Source organism: Nannospalax galili, unplaced genomic scaffold (genome assembly GCF_000622305.1).
Source record: "Nannospalax galili isolate Female #2095 unplaced genomic scaffold, S.galili_v1.0 scaffold28, whole genome shotgun sequence".
NCBI lineage: Eukaryota > Metazoa > Chordata > Mammalia > Rodentia > Spalacidae > Nannospalax > Nannospalax galili.
In genome coordinates this window covers 2,084,045-2,090,853 of record NW_008359594.1, presented here as the reverse complement: position 1 = coordinate 2,090,853, position 6,809 = coordinate 2,084,045, and positions in this window count along the sequence as shown.

Sequence of the window (6,809 nt, the reverse complement as noted above, 5' to 3'; positions counted from 1 at the left end):
AGAGATCAGGTGAGATGGTAGTGTGTGCTGGGTCAGAGGGATAGCAGCTCATATTACCCAGATCAAGACAGTGCTTTAGAAATGTAAAATGTCCCAAGTTGTGGCATATTGGAAAGGATATTAAACATAGTTCACCAGCCCTAAATATCATTTAGCAAGTGCCTAAGTGGGCTTCAGGGATGAGTATGGTGAGGAAAATGAGATACAAGTAGCTTGTGAATGTCAGGGAGTTTGAGGCACATTGGCTTTTTAACCGTGTTTGTGTGTATGTGTGAGAGAGACTACAGCATGATACAGGGGTCAGAGGTCAAAGGACAGAGATCAGAGGACAGAGCATTGCTCCTCAACTTCGACCTTGTTGAAAACAGGTCCTCTTTGTCACATGCTGCTGTGTATGCCAGGCTAGCTTGCCTGCAAGCTTCCCATCTCTCTGTAGGAGTGCCAGGATCACAGACACTCACACTGCACATCCAGTTTTTACATGGGCTTGGGGATTGGAACTCCAGGCCTCACACTTGTGTGACAAGTGCTTTAACCACTGACCTATCTCCCAACCCCTCATTGGCTATTTATATGAATTTCTTCTTTTCTGGTTTGCCAGTTACTTTCCTCACCTATATTTATTAGTATATTCATCTTTTCCCCATCACCGACAAATACTTTATATGGTGGGAATATCCACACTGGTATATTTCATTACCTAACAATCAAAACTGCTCTATGGTGCAAAAACATCAGAAAAAGATGCTGAAAGATAGAGGAGACATTGGAAAAAGCAAGTTGCCAATGGCTTGAGTGCCTTATCATCCCCCGAATCATATAAATATTAATTTTCATTGCCTTTTAGTTGTTAGTATGTTTATAGTTTTGTGCACACCTAAACCTTTATAACAACGGGAATTAGTTTTGGGTGTACACTTACAGCAGCCATGATTCCAACTTGGTTTCTTCCCAGGTAGTTAAATAATTGCTGTAGTACCACTTACTGAATAATCCCTTCTTTCTCAAGGATCTTTTAAGGGGTGTGGAGTGTATGTGGGTACATGTGCACATGTGCTTGTGTGCATGAAGAGGACAGAGGTCAAACTTATGTGTTGTCCCTCAGGTGCCAGCCACCCTGTTTTTTGAAACAGGATCTCTCCTTGACCTGGAGCTCACCAATTAGGCTAGACTGGCTCCCCAGGGATCCCCAGGGATCTACCTGTCTGGGCCTCCCTAGAGCTGGAATTACAAACAGGTGCCACCACAGCAGGGTTTTTAATGTATGTTCTCGTGATTGAACTCAGGTCCTCATGTTTGTGCAACAAACACTTTACGACTGCGCTATCTTCCCAATCACTTCTTTGGGATCTTTATGCCTTCTTTAAAATTTACTTATTTAATGTGCATGAATGTTTTCTCCAGCATGTATGTAAATGCATCCATGCATACAATGCCCATAGAAGCCAGAAAAGGGTATCAGATCCTCTAAACTGAAGTTACAGATGGTTGTTAGCTGCCATGAGGGTACTGGGAACTGAACCCAGGTCCTCTTTAAGAACAGCCTGTACTCTTAACTGCTGAGCCATCTCTCCAGCCCCCTTTATGACTTCTTTATCTCAGGCTAACCCTGTCTCAAAAAACAAACAAAACAAAGCATTCTGGTTTACTTCTGGCCTTGTTCTGTTCTGTGACCTGTGATCTCTTCTATATTCTAAAGTTGTTACTGTTTCAACAAAGACTACAAATCCTCAGAAATAGTTTGCAAGGCTTTGGAAATCTCTGTTCATATTTTTGTGTCCTACACCAGACTTTGAATTCCTTCAGGCCAGGGTCCTGTCTTATTCTTCTCTGTACTCAGAGAGCCTAGAATGGTATAGAGACTAGGTATAGCAGCAGACACCATGGCAAAGGAGCATCCTGGAATGGGAGCTGACATATTTAACAAGGTGTAGGATGTTGGATAAACCTAGAATGTTAGATAAACAGCAAATAATTTTTTGGATAAGTGTGTCTCATGCAATATTTGAGACACACTTAATCCTTAGAGCTAACCAGGCATCACCACGGGAATGCTTGCCTGCCTCAGCACTACCCCCTCCCCTTGCCAGGGATCCAAGTTGGCAGTAAGGAGTTCATCTTTTACAAGGTAAATACCACAACTGGCACAGCTCAAGTTAGAGGCAAGGGAGGGCTGAGCATGAAGGTGGGGAGTGCAGCCTTCACTTACAGCGGCAGCGGTCTAGGCTCGGGAGAGGCCACTCACAGCCTGTTCCTGGAGCCCTGGTTTGTGTTCAACCATCTCCAAGCAAGGGGGCTGTAATAGTGAACAAACACCAGGTGGGCCCTTGTTATCTCATGGGAGAGAGGACCATAAACCACACGATCTAATTTTTATTTCACTGAAAATGCTAAGGAGGTATGACAGCATATATCAGGGCATGCCAGGCTGGAACCATGGCTTCTCTCTTGAGACCATCCTCTCTTGGCCGCTCCTGCTGAATGCATCTTAAGAAGTTCCCTATGACTATATCTGGAACAATCCTGGCCAGGATGCCAGCCTCATCTGAGTTTACATACTAATTAAGATCTTCAGAGGCCCAAGACACTAAAAAAGTACTATCTATCCCCCTTTCTCCTTAGTAGTTCAAAATCAAAACAAGACTAAAATATGGGACCAGTGAGCTGGTTCAGTGGGTAAAGGTGCTTGCTGCCAAGTCTGACCACCTGAGTGGCAAAAGGAGAGAGCTGACTCCTGAAAGTTGTCCTCTGAGCTCCACACTGGTGTGGTGACATGTGTGCTCGCCTCCATACACAAAATAAATAAATAGAAATGGATTAAAAACTTAAAACTAACTTTAACAGTGAATCTTTTAAAAATAGTGCAAACCTTATGTGGCAACCAAAATTAAAATCTCTTATTTTGGCCTTGCATGTTGACTCACACCTTTAGTCCCTGCACTCAGGAGGCAGAAGTGGGTGGATTTCTGTGAGATTGAGGCCAGCCTGGTTTACATAGTGAGTGCCAAACCAGCTACAGGGAGACCCTGTCTCAAAAAAAAAGAAAAGAAAAAGAAAAAACAATGACTCATTTCCAGGTGTTCCCCTGCGTTTGTGCACTGTTTGCTGGGACATGCTGTAGTGTGTGACTATTGGACCCTCTAGCTGGCTAAAACTCTCCACAACCCAATCTCCAAGCAATCAAGACAGATGCAACAACTCTTGTGTGTGGGAGGTGGGGGTAGGGGTCAGGGGGCGATGCCTGCATGTGCAAAGGCCAGAGCTGACATTGGCTGTCCCATTCTATCACTCTCCACCTTATTCCCTTGAGATAGGGTCTCTCACCAAACCTGTTCCTCCCCTGGCTTCCCCTCCCCTAGCTAGGCTGGCACCCTGCAAGCCCCTACATTCTCTGATCTCCACCCACCCTACTGCTAGGGTTACAGATGTGTGTGGTCATGTCTAGCTTTTTTTTTTTTTAAATGTGGTTAATGGGATCTGAACTCAGGTCTTCAGCAAGTGCTTTTTACCCCCTGACTCATCTCCCTAGCCCAACTTCTGGGTATGATCTGAATTAAACCACTTGGCAATGCCTGGTACTGTAAACTAGTCATTTTCAAAAGCAATCTTCAGCTCAGCCTTGTTGTCATCCAGTGGCTCTCCAGAGCCTGCTTGGTAGAGGGATCAGCTTTTGGTAGAGGTTAGGTACTCTTCTGTCAGAGAGAGGACGTTCGGTTGGAAGCATGATGCAGGTCGGCCTCAGTTGTTCATTAGGAAACAGACCTGGGTTTGCTCAGTTTTCATGCAGGAAAGTGCTTCATTCAAAGACCTCTATAACAGGACAGTTAGTCGCTGCATTGGGCATGGCCTTTGCCATTTGTGCCTCTCCAGGCACCCAAGCTCAAGGGTGAGGGTTTCTAGGAGATGGACTGAGAGTGTGGTGTGCATGTCAAGCCTACCCAGTCTGGGCTCCTCCACTGCCCTCGGTTCTGCCCTCAGGAACTCTGGGCAAGATAGCAGGAAACTATTGGAACTATTAGAGTCTCAGCTTCTGACCAGCACACCTATGGCTTCCTGGTAAGAAACTGGAAAAATCTGGTTGGGAGACTCAGAGACTGGGAGAATAACAATTGATTAAGTCAACTCAAGACACAGCTAAAACTATGTGTGATGGGGAAGTCCTTTGATGGCAGAGTCACATCCATGAAAGTGACTAGCAAGGGTTCCCACTACTCTAAACATAGGACCTGGAGGACAGCACCAGTATATATAATACTTTTAAAAATTGGGGGGGGGGCGTGGTAGTGCACCCCTTTAATCCCAGCACTTGGGAGGCAGAGGCGGGCAGATCTGTCAGTTCAAGGCCAGCCTGGTCTACATATCAAGCTCCAGGCCAGCCAGTACTACATAGTGAGACCCTATCTCAAAAAATAAATTGGAAATGGGGCTAATGTTTACACAGCAAATCACTGGCAGAACTTGTCCTCAAATCCAAAAGCAAGCCTTTTTCTTTTACCTCCAGGTCATCAGCTGAGCCCTCCTAGAGCTCTGGCTTGTGAGTTAGGGTAGGCAGCACAAAGATTTTAAGGGGACCTGCATGGGCATTTAAACAGAAATTCACATCATGCCAGGGAGTTGGAAATAAACCATGTTAGTTCCAAGAACACAAGCTTCCTTGTGACTTTTCTCCTTCCCTGTCCTCTCCTAACCAGTTAAAAAGGTCACATAAAAAAGGGGAGTTGAAATGATCCTCACTAAGGTGCAAATGACTTCAACCACTTAAAAGTTCTTTTCCTTTACATCCCTGGTTCATTTTCATTATCCTGGTTCCTGTAGTTATGTCTGGATATACACCCACTTACAGGATCCACATATGACGGAGAACATATGTCGTTCTTTTTTTTTTTTTTTTTTTTGGTCTTTGTTTATTTTTATCAAGGCATAAATCCAAAAACAGGTTGAGGGATGTTTCCAGGCAGGATAAGGGTAGGTAAAGAAACTTCCTAGGGATAGAAAGAAATTTGAGGACACTGGAGCCCCAGCTATTTCATATGGGACATCTTGGAAAATGTCTAGCACAGTGGTTTCTTGTCACCACCACCTAAGATCCACGAGGCCCCTAAGATCTGTTCTGACAAATTGTATCAGACAAACAACAAAGAGAGGGTTCATTCATTTTCCTAGATTTCCCATGTTGGCAGTTTCAGTCCAAAGGAAAGACAGCTTTTATTCACAAGACAGTCTTATGTGGACAGACATTAGCTATTCATAGGGCTTTATTTAATCTATTTATTTATTTTGCATTTTTAAAAACATTGCTCAAATCAGAAACATGAGAAGGTCACAGTTTCACAATGACTCCGGAGTTCAAATTCCAGTCCACCTGATCCTGTATCCCAGCTTTGCCATACATCGCCCAGGTCCGTTCAGTCTGCAGGGCTGGAGAAGATTATGTAAAGTGCTCACCCGGCTCAGTTCGCTGGCTTCCTCGCTCTCCTACGATGCTTGTGTTTGAAGGCGGGGGAGAGACAAGTGGGAGCAGCATGGCAGTTGGGAGGCTCCAGTAGGAGCATCACCTGTACATTAAACAGGCTCCCGTTTCCGTCCTGGAAAATTAGGTAAGACAGGGGTGGGTAGAAAGAGGAGGAACTTGACTTTGCAGGTTTCAGCTGGATCCATCGGATTCCACAGTCTGGGTTTCACTGCAGGTTCCAGCTCATCCCACAGCCTGGGTTTCCCATGCTCTATGAATGTCACCAAATCCACTGAGGCGGCGGGGGAAGCGATTCCCCAAGACGTACTGTAGGTGGCACCAGAGCAGCGCGGAAGCCGGGCGCCGCTTTCCAGCCAACCCAGAGCTGGGGCGGGGCTAGCGCGGGTGAGGCGGGGCTGGAGGCCTAGCCAGAGGTGGGGCGGGGCTAGGGCGGAGCTGGGATGGGGCGGGGCCGGGCGGAGTGGGGCGGGGCCAGGGCGGGTCGGACGCTGGTGGGGGCCCGGGCGAGGGCAGATCCGAGTTAGAGCGGGTGAGGCGGGGCGGGAGGCCTGGCCTGCGCTGGGGCGGGGCTAGAGCGGAGCTGGGGATAGGGGCGGGGCCAGGATGGGGCCGGGAGGGGGGGGATGCCTATCTCAAGGCTGCGTGTCTACCTACTTCCATAGAGCTCTTTGTCGGTCAGTCCTCACCCCGCCACAAACCTGGTTCCTCTGACCAGTTTTGTCTATGGAGGGTGATCATGTGACTTAGTACCCAACCCTAGACCCTTCAGTGAGAGGAAAGCTGCATTATTAACTGTTCCATGGCAATGGGCATAACCTTATCTGCACCTGACAAGCTAGAACATATGGTCACCCTCTGCTCTGGTCACCTTTTCTCTTGTTTCCATCTTTCTTTCATTTTTTCCCCCCTTTATAACCCGCCCCCAGCGCTATAGTCTCTGGAGATGCCCTTGAAATTGAGGGTGTTAACCACGCAGTTTCTTGAGTCTCAGCAATGTTTGCATCCGCCCCAAGGCCGGCAGCTTTTAGCTTCCAGTTAGAACATTGTTCCTCGGCAACCATGCCCTGTGAGTTAGGAATTAGAGATGTCAGAGGTGAAACTTTGACCCTTATCTCAACTTCTGCCTCTTTTGGCCCTCTTTACTAAATTTATTCCTGTAATTTTGTTCTGAGTGCTCGGGTTCTTTATCTCTATGGATTTAAGTATACTGGTTTATTGAATTGCAAACAGACAAGTCCCATTAGGAAAGAATCTTAAATTTCCAAGATCATCCATTCAACCTCAAATTAGCATGCCATTTATCCCCTTGTTTCTGAACCCTCTTCAGTTAATAGCC